Source organism: Artemia sp. Qi Xiang Cuo, chromosome 1 (assembly GCF_049724085.1).
Source record: "Artemia sp. Qi Xiang Cuo chromosome 1, ASM4972408v1, whole genome shotgun sequence".
Lineage (NCBI taxonomy): Eukaryota > Metazoa > Arthropoda > Branchiopoda > Anostraca > Artemiidae > Artemia > Artemia sp. Qi Xiang Cuo.
This window is the reverse complement of record NC_142794.1, coordinates 76,361,226-76,376,185: the sequence shown is the minus strand read 5'-3', so window position 1 is coordinate 76,376,185 and position 14,960 is coordinate 76,361,226. Positions and strand designations below refer to the sequence as shown.

Genomic DNA, 14,960 nt, shown 5'->3' with positions numbered 1-14,960 from the left:
TTGCACTAGATTCTGAATAATCAATATTTCTTCAAGGTTTTGTTTGTGTTTGTGAAATTTTTCAGGCTGATTTTCGCTGCCTTCCTATTGTAGTATGATATTTATTGTCATATTATGAGTCGGAGATGATAGGCTTGAGATTGCTTGCGCATGATTTCAATAAAGCTGATAGAAAAGCATTCCCAACTGTGGGAGATCATGTTGGAACCAAGATCAGCCCGGGATTGCACAAAGCCTCCAATCACCTGAAGGTCCAAAGCTGCCCGGTTCAAAGCCGGATGAAGTGCTTCATGTAAGTAGGGAAGCCTCTCTAATTCCGGATTACACATCCATATATGGGCATTGAATACCGCGAGTAGTACAAGATCATTGACCTACTTTCGAGGGTGACGCAACCTGCTCAGTGAATACAACCGATACAAGATCAGGTGACATCATCAGATAAGGAAAAGATGACAGATGTCAATCACCGGATGGTATACTGTGATAACAAGGTGTCATCATCAGATAAGGAAATTTCAACAATGGAATATTCTTATTAGAGAGTTGAAAATACAGACGGGACGGGATAACTGATTGAGATAATTTCTCTATGAGACAAGATAAATTTAAAAGTAGAAACGAAAATGGCAAAACATCTCAGGTAATGCTAACTCCTATTAAGAGATACATATTATATTTTATTTGAGTGGTTCTTGACTGTGTTCAGTCTAATACACAAGTACAATTTGAAGAGTGTTGTAAGGTCCCCTACCCCAACCTCCAAGGGACCCCTCCCCCAACTTTTGCCCCCCCCCCCCCATTTTTTTAATATTTTTTTTGCGTGCATGAGACACAGGAGGCCCCCTCCCTCCAACTTTTTGTGCCCCCTTCTCCCATTTTTTTGTACTTTTTTTAAGTTTCCTTTTTTTGGACTGAATTTTTTTAGACAGAAATTATTCAACTTTTTTTATGTATTTTAAAATGACATGAAATAAACATGCGGCTGTACCAATCGTTCTCTATGCTTACTCATAAACACGACGCAGCTTTCCCACTGGTACTCTATGCCCGGTTATCGACACTACATACGTTATTGCATGTATTTAATAATTTTTTCTACATTGGAAGGATTGACATCTGCATCACATTTTTGTTTAAAAAGTGAAAATGAATGATTCGAGGAAAGTGTGTGCACATGATATAGTCATTGTTGTCTTGAATGCTGACAAGGAGAAGTATTTGAACAATGAAACAAGTACAAGTGGTAGCATCCCAAATCATAAGTTTCAGACAACACACACCAACGAAAGACTCAGAAATCTAGCTCATAAAAGCAGGAAACAGCATCCCAAATCATAGATTTCAGACAACACACACCTACGAAAGACTAAGAAACCTAGCTCATTAAAGCCGGAAATAGCAAATTAACCATCCCAAATGAGAAGTTTCAGACAACACACACCTACGAAATACTAAGAAATCTGGCTAAAAAAAAAGCAAGAAATAGCAAATTACACACCCCAAATCATAAGTTTCAGACAACACAAACTTACGAAATACTAAGAAACCTTAGGTCAGAAAAGTTAAAATAGCAAACTACACATCCCAAATCATAAGTTTCAGACAACACATACCTACGAAAGACTAAGAAACCTTGCTCATAAAAGCAGGAAATAGCAAACCAAATCATAGGTTTCAGACAAGACACACCAACGAAAGACTAAGAAACCTAGCTCATAAAAGCACGAATCAGCATATTACACATCCCAAATCATAAGTTTCAGACAACACATACCTACGAAACACTAAGAAACCTATCTCATAAAAGCCGGAAATAGTAGACTATACATCTCACATCATAAGTTTCAGACAACACACACCTACGAAATACTAAGAAATCTAGCTAAAAAAATTCAAAAATAGCAAACCACCCATCCCAAATCATAAGTTTCAGACAACACACACCTACGAAAGAATAAGAAATCAAGCTCAGAAAAGTCAAAAATAACAAACGACACATCCCAAATCATAAGTTTCAGACAACACAGACCTACGAAAGACTAAGAAACATAGCTCAGAAAAGTCCAAAATAGTAAACCAAATCATAGGTTGCAGACAACACACACCAACGAAAGAATAAGAAACCTAGCTCATAAAAGCTGGAAATAGCAAATTACACATCCCAAATCATAAGTTTCAGACAACACACACCTACGAAATACTAGGAAACCTAGCTCATAAAAGCCGGAAATAGCAAATTACACATCCCAAATCATAAGTTTCAGACAACACTCACCTATGAAAGGCTAAGAAATCTAGCTCAGAAAAGTCAAAAATAGGAAACCACCCATCCAAAATGATAGGTTTCAGACAACACACACCTACGAAATACTCAGAAACCTAGCTCAGAAAAGTCCAAAATAGCAAACCACCCATCCCAAATCATAGGTTTCAGACAACACACACCTAAAAAAGGCTAAGAAACCTAGCTCAGAAAAGCATTAAATAGAAAACTAAAGATCCAAAATCATAAGTTTCAGACAACACACACCTACAAAATACTAAGAAACCTAGCTCAGAAAAGTCAAAAATAGCAAACGACACATCCCAAATCATAAGATTCAGACAACACAGACCTAAGAAAGACTAAGAAACCTAGCTCAGAAAAGTCAAAAATAGCAAACTACACATCCCAAATCATAAGCTTCAGTCAACACACACCAGCAAAAGGCTAAGAAATCTGGCTCAGAAAACCCCAAATTAGTAAGCCAGACATTCCAAATCATAGGTTTCAGACAACAAACACCTACGAAAGACTAAGAAACCTGCCTCATAATACCAGGAAATAGCAAACTATAGGTGCCACATCATAAGTTTCATACAACACGCACCTACAAAATACTATGAAACCTAGCTCAGAAAAGTCATAAATAGCAAACTACAAATCCCAAATCATAATTTTCAGACAACACACACCTATGAAAGGCTAATAAATCCAGCTCATAAAAGTCAAAAATAGCAAACCACCCATCCCAAATCATAGGTTTCAGAAAACAAAGACCAACGAAAGACTAAGAAATCTAGCTCAGAAAAGCCCGAAATAGTAATTTAAATATCCCAAATCATAAGTTTCAGACAACACACACCTACGAAATACTAGGAAACCTAGCTCATAAAAGCCTGAAATAGCAAATTACACATCCCAAATCATAAGTTTCAGACAACACACACCTAAGCAATACAAAGAAACCTAGCTCATAAAAGCCAGAAATAGCAAATTACACATCCCAAATCATAAGTTTCAGACAACACACACCTACAAAATACTAAGAAACAAAGCTCAGCAAAGTCAAAAATAGCAAACTACACATCCCAAATCATAAGTTTCAAACAACACTCACCTATGAAAGGCTAAGAAATCTAGCTCAGAAAAGTCAAAAATAGGAAACCACCCATCCAAAATCATAGGTTTCAGACAACACACACCAACGATAGACTAAGAAATCTAGCTCAGAAAAGCCCGAAATAGTAATTTACATATAGCAATTCATAAGTTTCAGACAATACACACCTACGAAATACTAGGAAACCTAGCTCATAAAAGCCAGAAATAGCAAACTACCCATCCCGAATTGTAGGTTTCAGACAACACACACCTATGTCACACTAAGAAACCTAGCTCTGATAAACCCAAATAGCATTCCAAATCATAGGTTTCAGATAACACACACCTACAAAAGGCTATGAAACCTAGCTCAGAAAAGCAGGATATTGCAAACTAAAGATCCCAAATCATAGGTTTCACACAACACACACCAGCGAAAGACTAAGAAACATAGCTCAGAAAAGTCAAAAATAGTAAACCACATACCACAAATCATAAGTTTCAGACAACAATGACCTACGAAATACTAAGAAGCCTATCCCAAAAAAGTCCAAAATAGCAAACCACCCATTCCAATTTATAGGTTTTAGATAACACACACCTACGAAGGGCTAAGAAACCTAGCTCAGAAAAGCAGTAATTAGTAAACTATAGATCCCAAATCATAGGTTTCAGACAACACACACCTACAAAATACTATGAAACCTAGCTCAGAAAAGTCAAAAATAGCAAACGACAAATCCCAAATCATAAGCTTCAGACAACACAGACCTACGAAAGACTAAGAAACCTAGCTCAGAAAAGTCAAAAATAGCAAACTACACATCCCAAATCATAAGCTTCAGTCAACACACACCAGCAAAAGGCTAAGAAATCTTGCTCAGAAAACCCCAAAATAGTAAACCACACATCCCAAATCATTGGTTTCAGATAGCATATACTTACGAAAGACTAAGAAATCTAGCTCAGAAAAGCAGGAAATAGTAAATTACACATCCTAAATCATAAGTTTCAAACAACACATACCAACAAAAGAATAAGAAATCTAGCTCATAAAAGTCATAAATAGCAAACTACAAATCCCAAATCATAATTTTCAGACAACACACACCTATGAAAGGCTAATAAATCCAGCTCATAAAAGTCAAAAATAGCAAACCACCCATCCCAAATCATAAGTTTCAGAAAACACAGACCAACGAAAGACTAAGAAATCTAGCTCAGAAAAGCCCGAAATAGTAATTTACATATCCCAAATCATAGGTTTCAGACAACACACACCAACGAAAGACAAAGAAACCTAGCTCATAAAAGCCGGAAAAAGCAAATTACACATCCCAAATCATAGGTTTCAGACAACACACACCTACGCAAGACTAGGAAAACTAGCTCAGAAAAGCCGGAAATAGCAAATTACACATCCCAAATCATAAGTTTCAGACAACACACACCTACGAAATACTAAGAAACAAAGCTCAGCAAAGTCAAAAATAGCAAACTACACATCCCAAATCATAAGTTTCAGACAACACTCACCTATGAAAGGCTAAGAAATCTAGCTCAGAAAAGTCAAAAATAGGAAACCACCCATCCAAAATCATAGGTTTCAGACAACACACACCAACGAAAGACTAAGAAATCTAGCTCAGAAAAGCCCGAAATAGTAATTTACATATAGCAATTCATAAGTTTCAGACAATACACACCTACGAAATACTAGGAAACCTAGCTCATAAAAGCCAGAAATAGCAAACTACCCATCCCAAATTGTAGGTTTCAGACAACACACACTTATGAGACACTAAGAAACCTAGCTCTGAAAAACCCAAATAGCATTCCAAATCATAGGTTTCAGATAACACACACCTACAAAAGGCTATGAAACCTAGCTCAGAAAAGCAGGATATTGCAAACTAAAGATCCCAAATCATAGGTTTCACACAACACACACCAGCGAAAGACTAAGAAACATAGCTCAGAAAAGTCAAAAATAGTAAACAACAAATCTCAAATCATAAGTTTCAGACAACAATGACCTACGAAATACTAAGAAACCTAGCTCAGAAAAGACCAAAATAGCAAACTACCCATCCTAAATCATAGGTTTCAGACAACACACACCAACAAAATGCTATGAAACCTAGCTCAGAAAAGCATGAAATAGCAAAATACATATCACAAATCATAAGTTTCAGACAACACACACCTACAAAATACTAAGAAACCTAGCTCAGAAAAGTCAAAAATAGCAAACGACACATCCCAAATCATAAGTTTCAGACAACACAGACCTACGAAAGACTAAGAAACCTAGCTCAGAAAAGTCAAAAATAGCAAACTACACATCCCAAATCATAAGTTTCAGTCAAAACACACCTACAAAAGGCTAAGAAATCTGGCTCAGAAAACCCCCAAATAATAAACCACACATCCCAAATCATAGGTTTCAGACAATACACACCTAAGAAAGACTAAGAAATCTAGCTCAGAAAAGCCCGAAATAGCAAACTACACATCCCAAATCATAAGTTTCATACAACATACAACTACGAAAGACTAAGAAATCTAGCTCAGAAAAGTCAAAAATAGCAAACTACACATCCCAAATCATAATTTTCAGACAACACACACCTATGAAAGGCTAAAAAACCCAGCTCATAAAAGTCAAAAATAGCAAACCACCCATCCCAAATCATAGGTTTCAGAAAACACAGACCAACGAAAGACTAAGAAATCTAGCTCAGAAAAGTCCGAAATAGTAATTTAAATATCCCAAATCATAAGTTTCAGACAACACACACCTACGAAATACTAGGAAACCTAGCTCTTAAAAGCCGGAAATAGCAAATTACACATCCCAAATCATAAGTTTCAGACAACACACACCTAAGCAATACAAAGAAACCTAGCTCATAAAAGCCAGAAATAGTAAATTACACATCCCAAATCTTAAGTTTCAGACAATACACACCTACAAAATACTAAGAAACAAAGCTCAGCAAAGTCAAAAATAGCAAACTACACATCCCAAATCAAAAGTTTCAGACAACACTCACCTATGAAAGGCTAAGAAATCTAGCTCAGAAAAGTCAAAAATAGGAAACCACCCATCCCAAATCATAGGTTTCAGACAACACACACCAACGAAAGACTAAGAAATCTAGCTCAGAAAAGCCCGAAATAGTAATTTACATATAGCAATTCATAAGTTTCAGACAACACACACCTAAGAAATACTAGGAAACCTAGCTCATAAAAGCCAGAAATAGCAAACTACCCATCCCAAATTGTAGGTTTCAGACAACACACACCTATGAGACACTAAGAAACCTAGCTCTGAAAAACCCAAATAGCATTCCAAATCATAGGTTTCAGATAACACACACCTACAAAGGCTATGAAACCTAGCGCAGAAAAGCAGGATATTGCAAACTAAAGATCCCAAATCATAGGTTTCACACAACACACACCAACGAAAGAATAAGAAACCTAGCTCAGAAAAGTCAAAAATAGTAAACCACATACCACAAATCATAAGTTTCAGACAACAATGACCTACGAAATACTAAGAAGCCTAGCTCAGAAAAGTCCAAAATAGCAAACCACTCATCCCAATTCATAGGTTTCAGACAACACACACATAAGAAAGGCTAAGAAACCTAGCTCAAAAAATCATTAATTAGCAAACTAAAGATCCCAAATAATAAGTTTCAGACAACACACACCTAAAAAATACTAAGAAACCTAGCTCATAAAAGTCAAAAATATCAAACGACACATCCCAAATCATAAGTTTCAGACAACACACACCTACGAAATACTAAGAAGCCTAGCTCAGAAAAGTCCAAAATAGCAAACCACTCATCCCAATTCATAGGTTTCAGACAACACACACATACAAAAGACTAAGAAATCTGGCTCAGAAAAGCCCAAAGTAGTAAATCACACATCCCAAATCATAGGTTTCAGACAACACAAACCTACGAAAGACTAAGAAACCTAGCTCTTAAAAGCCGGAAATAGCAAATTACACATCCCAAATCATAAGTTTCAAACAACACGCACCTACGAAATACTAAGAAACCTAGCTCAGAAAAGTCATAAATAGCAAACTAAACATCCCAAATCATAATTTTCAGACAACACACACCTATGAAAGGCTAATAAATCCAGCTCAGAAAAGTCAAAAATAGCAAACCACCCATCCCAAATCATAGGTTTCAGAAAACACAGACCAACGAAAGACTAAGAAATCTAGCTCAGAAAAGTCCGAAATAGTAATTTAAATATCCCAAATCATAAGTTTCAGACAACACACACCTACGAAATACTAGGAAACCTAGCTCATAAAAGACGGAAATAGCAAATTACACATCCCAAATCATAAGTTTCAGACAACACTCACCTAAGCAATACAAAGAAACCTAGCTCATAAAAGCCAGAAATAGCAAATTACACATCCCAAATCATAAGTTTCAGACAACACACACCTATAAAATACTAAGAAACAAAGCTCAGCAAAGTCAAAAATAGCAAACTACACATCCCAAATCATAAGTTTCAGACAACACTCACCTATGAAAGGCTAAGAAATCTAGCTCAGAAAAGTCAAAAATAGGAAACCACCCATCCAAAATCATAGGTTTCAGACAACACACACCAACGAAAGACTAAGAAATCTAGCTCAGAAAAGCCCGAAATAGTAATTTACATATAGCAATTCATAAGTTTCAGACAACACACACCTACGAAATACTAGGAGACCTAGCTCATAAAAGCCAGAAATAGCAAACTACCCATCCCAAATTGTAGGTTTCAGACAACACACACATATGAGAGACTAAGAAACCTAGCTCTGAAAAACCCAAATAGCATTCCAAATCATAGGTTTCAGATAACACACACCTACAAAAGGCTATGAAACCTAGCTCAGAAAAGCAGGATATTGCAAACTAAAGATTCCAAATCATAGGTTTCACACAACTCACACCAACGAAAGACTAAGAAACATAGCTCAAAAAAGTCAAAAATAGAAAACAACAAATCTCAAATCATAAGTTTCAGACAACAATGACCTAAGAAAGACTAAGAAATCTAACTCAGAAAAGTCCAAAATAGCAAACCACACATCTCAAATTATAGGTTTCAGACAACAAACACCTACAAAAGGCTAAGAAACCTAGCTCATAAAAGCCAGAAATAGCAAATTACACATCTCAAATCATAAGCTTCAGACAACACACACCTACAAAATACTAAGAAACAAAGCTCAGCAAAGTCAAAAATAGCAAACTACACATCCCAAATCATAAGTTTCAGACAACACTCACCTATGAAAGGCTAAGAAATCTAGCTCAGAAAAGTCAAAAATAGGAAACCACCCATCCAAAATCATAGGTTTCAGACAACACACACCAACGAAAGACTAAGAAATCTAGCTCAGAAAAGCCCGAAATAGTAATTTACATATAGCAATTCATAAGTTTCAGACAACACACACCTACGAAATACTAGGAAACCTAGCTCATAAAAGCCAGAAATAGCAAACTACCCATCCCAAATTGTAGGTTTCAGACAACACACACCTATGAGACACTAAGAAACCTAGCTCTGAAAAACCCAAATAGCATTCCAAATCATAGGTTTCAGATAACACACACCTACAAAGGCTATGAAACCTAGCTCAGAAAAGCAGGATATTGCAAACTAAAGATCCCAAATCATAGGTTTCACACAACACACACCAACGAAAGACTAAGAAACATAGCTCAGAAAAGTCAAAAATAGTAAACAACAAATCTCAAATCATAAGTTTCAGACAACAATGACCTACGAAATACTAAGAAACCTAGCTCAGAAAAGTCCAAAATAGCAAACCACCCATCCCAAATCATAGGTTTCAGACAACACACACCTACAAAAGGCTAAGAAACCTAGCTCAGAAAAGCATGAAATAGCAAACTAAAGATCCCAAATCATAAGTTTCAGACAACACACACCTACAAAATACTAAGAAACCTAGCTCAGAAAAGTCAAAAATAGCAAACGACACATCCCAAATGATAAGTTTCAGACAACACAGACCTACGAAAGACTAAGAAACCTAGCTCAGAAAAGTCAAAAATAGCAATCTACACATCCCAAATCATAATCTTCAGTCAAAATACCCCTATAAAAGGCTAAGAAATCTGTCTCAGAAAACCAAAAAGTAGTAAATAAAACATCCCAAATCATATGTTTCAGACAACACACACCTAAGAAAGACTAAGAAAACTAGATCATAAAAGACGGAAATAGCAAATTACACATCCCAAATCATAAGTTTCATACAACACAGACCTACGAAATACTAAGAAACCTAGCTCAGAAAAGTCATAAATAGCAAACTACACATCCCAAATCATAATTTTCAGACAACACACACCTATGAAAGGCTAATAAATCCAGCTCATAAAAGACAAAAATAGCAAACCACACATCCCAAATCATAGGTTTCAGAAAACACAGACCAACGAAAGACTAAGAAATCTAGCTCAGAAAAGTCCAAAATAGTAATTTAAATATCCCAAATCATAAGTTTCAGACAACACACACCTACGAAATACTAGGAAACCTAGCTCATAAAAGCCGGAAATAGCAAATTACACATCCCAAATCATAAGTTTCAGACAACACTCACCTAAGTAATACAAAGAAACCTAGCTCATAAAAGCCAGAAATAGTAAATTACACATCCCAAATCATAAGTTTCAGACAACACACACCTACAAAATACTAAGAAACAAAGCTCAGCAAAGTCAAAAATAGCAAACTAAACATCCCAAATCATAAGTTTCAGACAACCCTCACCTATGAAAGGCTAAGAAATCTAGCTCAGAAAAGTCAAAAATAGGAAACCACCCATCCCAAATCATATGTTTCAGACAACACACACCAACGAAAGACTAAGAAAACTAGCTCAGAAAAGCCCAAAATAGTAATTTACATATAGCAATTCATAAGTTTCAGACAACACACACCTACGAAATACTAGGAAACCTAGCTCATAAAAGCCAGAAATAGCAAACTACCCATCCCAAATTGTAGGTTTCAGACAACACACACCTATGAGACACTAAGAAACCTAGCTCTGAAAAACCCAAATAGCATTCCAAATCATAGGTTTCAGATAACACACACCTACAAAAGGCTATGAAACCTAGCTCAGAAAAGCAGGATATTGCAAACTAAAGATCCCAAATCATAGGTTTCACACAACTCACACCAACGAAAGACTAAGAAACATAGCTCAGAAAAGTCAAAAATAGTAAACAACAAATCTCAAATCATAAGTTTCAGACAACAATGACCTACGAAATACTAAAAAACCTAGCTCAGAAAAGTCCAAAATAGCAAACCACCCATCCCAAATCATAGGTTTCAGACAACACACACCTACAAAAGTCTAAGAAACCTAGCTCATAAAAGCCAGAAATAGCAATTTACACATCCCAAATCATAAGTTTCAGACAACACACACCTACAAAATACTAAGAAACAAAGCTCAGCAAAGTCAAAAATAGCAAACTACACATCCCAAATCATAAGTTTCAGACAACACTCACCTATGAAAGGCTAAGAAATCTAGCTCAGAAAAGTCAAAAATAGGAAACCACCCATCCAAAATCATAGGTTTCAGACAACACACACCAACGAAAGACTAAGAAATCTAGCTCAGAAAAGCCCGAAATAGTAATTTACATATAGCAATTCATAAGTTTCAGACAATACACACCTACGAAATACTAGGAAACCTAGCTCATAAAAGCCAGAAATAGCCAACTACCCATCCCAAATTGTAGGTTTCAGACAACACACACCTATGAGACACTAAGAAACCTAGCTCTGAAAAACCCAAATAGCATTCCAAATCATAGGTTTCAGAGAACACACACCTACAAAAGGCTATGAAACCTAGCTCAGAAAAGCAGGATATTGCAAACTAAAGATCCCAAATCATAGGTTTCACACAACACACACCAACGAAAGACTAAGAAACATAGCTCAGAAAAGTCAAAAATAGTAAACAACACATCTCAAATCATAAGTTTCAGACAACAATGACCTACGAAATACTAAGAAACCTAGCTCAGAAAAGTCCAAAATAGCAAACCGCCCATCCCAAATCATAGGTTTCAGACAACACACACCTACAAAAGGCTAAGAAACCTAGCTCAGAAAAGCAGGAAATAGCAAACTAAAGATCCCAAATCATAATTTTCAGACAACACACACCTACAAAATACTAAGAAACCTAGCTCAGCAAAGTATAAAATAGCAAACTAAACATCAAAAATCATAAGTTTCATACAATACAAACCTACGAATGGCTACGAGACCTAGCTCAAAAAAGTCAAAAATAGCAAACCACCCATCCCAAATCATAATTTTCAGACAACACACACCTACGACAGGCTAAGAAATCTGGCTCAGAAAACCCCAAAGTAGTAAACCAAACATCCCAAATCATAGGTTTCAGACAACACACACCTACGAAAGACTAAAAAAACTAGCTCTTAAAAGACGGAAATAGCAAATTACACATCCCAAATCATAAGTTTCAAACAACACATACCTACGAAATACTAAGAAACCTAGCTCAGAAAAGTCATAAATAGCAAACTACACATCCCAAATCATAATTTTCAGACAACACACACCTATGAAAGGCTAATAAATCCAGCTCATAAAAGTCAAAAATAGCAAACCACCCATCCCAAATCATAGGTTTCAGAAAACACAGACCAACGAAAGACTAAGAAATCTAGCTCAGAAAAGTCCGAAATAGTAATTTAAATATCCCAAATCATAAGTTTCAGACAACACACACCTACGAAATACTAGGAAACCTAGCTCTTAAAAGCCGGAAATAGCAAATTACACATCCCACATCATAAGTTTCAGACAACACACACCTAAGCAATACAAAGAAACCTAGCTCATAAAAGCCAGAAATAGTAAATTACACATCCCAAATCATAAGTTTCAGACAACACACACCTACAAAATACTAAGAAACAAAGCTCAGCAAAGTCAAAAATAGCAAACTAAACATCCCAAATCATAAGTTTCAGACAACCCTCACCTATGAAAGGCTAAGAAATCTAGCTCAGAAAAGTCAAAAATAGGAAACCACCCATCCAAAATCATAGGTTTCAGACAACACACACCAACGAAAGACTAAGAAATCTAGCTCAGAAAAGCCCTAAATAGTAATTTACATATAGAAATTCATAAGTTTCAGACAACACACACCTACGAAATACTAGGAAACCTAGCTCATAAAAGCCAGAAATAGCAAACTACCCATCCCAAATTGTAGGTTTCAGACAACACACACCTATGAGACACTAAGAAACCTAGCTCTGAAAAACCCAAATAGCATTCCAAATCATAGGTTTCAGATAACACACACCTACAAAAGGCTATGAAACCTAGCTCAGAAAAGCAGGATATTGCAAACTAAAGATCCCAAATCATAGGTTTCACACAACTCACACCAACGAAAGACTAAGAAACATAGCTCAGAAAAGTCAAAAATAGTAAACAACAAATCTCAAATCATAAGTTTCAGACAACAATGACCTACGAAATACTAAAAAAACTAGCTCTGAAAAGTCCAAAATAGCAAACCACCCATCCCAAATCATAGGTTTCAGACAACACACACCTACAAAAGGCTAAGAAACCTAGCTCAAAAAAGCCAGAAATAGAAATTTACACATCCCAAATCATAGGTTTCAGACAACACACACCTACAAAATACTAAGAAACAAAGCTCAGCAAAGTCAAAAATAGCAAACTACACATCCCAAATCATAAGTTTCAGACAACACTCACCTATGAAAGGCTAAGAAATCTAGCTCAGAAAAGTCAAAAATAGGAAACCACCCATCCAAAATCATAGGTTTCAGACAACACACACCAACGAAAGACTAAGAAATCTAGCTCAGAAAAGCCCGAAATAGTAATTTACATATAGCAATTCATAAGTTTCAGACAATACACACCTACGAAATACTAGGAAACCTAGCTCATAAAAGCCAGAAATAGCCAACTACCCATCCCAAATTGTAGGTTTCAGACAACACACACCTATGAGACACTAAGAAACCTAGCTCTGAAAAACCCAAATAGCATTCCAAATCATAGGTTTCAGATAACACACACCTACAAAAGGCTATGAAACCTAGCTCAGAAAAGCAGGATATTGCAAACTAAAGATCCCAAATCATAGGTTTCACACAACACACACCAGCGAAAGACTAAGAAACATAGCTCAGAAAAGTCAAAAATAGAAAACAACAAATCTCAAATCATAGGTTTCAGACAACAATGACCTACGAAATACTAAAAAACCTAGCTCAGAAAAGTCCAAAATAGCAAACCACCCATCCCAAATCATAGGTTTCAGACAACACACACCTACAAAAGGCTAAGAAACCTAGCTCATAAAAGCATGAAATAGAAAACTAAATATCCCAAATAATATGTTTCAGACAACACACACCTAAAAAATACTAATAACCCTAGCTCAGAAAAGTCAAAAATAGAAAACTAAACATCCCAAATGATAAGTTTCAGACAACACAGACCTACGAAAAACTAACAAACCTAGCTCAGAAAAGTCAAAAATAGCAAACTACACATCCCAAATCATAAGTTTCAGTCAACACACCCCTACAAAAGGCTAAGAAATCTAGCTCAGAAAACCCCAAAGTAGTAAACCACACATCCCAAATCATAGGTTTCAGACAACACACACCTACGAAAGACTAAAAAACCTAGCTCTTAAAAGCCGGAAATAGCAAATTACACATCCCAAATCATAAGTTTCAAACAACACACACCTACGAAATACTAAGAAACCTAGCTCAGAAAAGTCATAAATAGCAAACTACACATCCCAAATCATAATTTTCAGACAACACACACCTATGAAAGGCTAATAAATCCAGCTCATAAAAGTCAAAAATAGCAACCCACCCATCCCAAATCATAAGTTTTAGACAACAAACACCAACGAAAGACTAAGAAATCTAGCTCAGAAAGGTCCGAAATAGTAATTTAAATACCCCAAATCATAAGTTTCAGACAACACACACCTACGAAATACTAGGAGACCTAGCTCTTAAAAGCCGGAAATAGCAAATTACACATCCCAAATCATAAGTTTCAGACAATACACACCTAAGCAATACAAAGAAACCTAGCTCATAAAAGCCAGAAATAGTAAATTACACATCCCAAATCTTAAGTTTCAGACAATACACACCTACAAAATACTAAGAAACAAAGCTCAGCAAAGTCAAAAATAGCAAACTACACATCCCAAATCATAAGTTTCAGACAACACTCACCTATGAAAGGCTAAGAAATCTAGCTCAGAAAAGTCAAAAATAGGAAACCACCCATCCAAAATCATAGGTTTCAGATAACACACACCAACGAAAGACTAAGAAATCTAGCTCAGAAAAGCCCGAAATAGTAATTTACATATAGCAATTCATAAGTTTCAGACAACACACACCTACGAAATACTAGGAAACCTAGC

At 36.1% G+C, this 14,960-nt stretch overlaps 1 protein-coding gene across 1 annotated transcript in view; it reads left to right on the top strand.

The window, feature by feature from the left end:
- AdamTS-A (ADAM metallopeptidase with thrombospondin type 1 motif A) overlaps positions 1 to 14,960 on the top strand; it is a 646,314-nt gene that overhangs the window by 214,218 nt on the left and 417,136 nt on the right. The gene's annotated exons all lie outside the window — the stretch shown is intronic.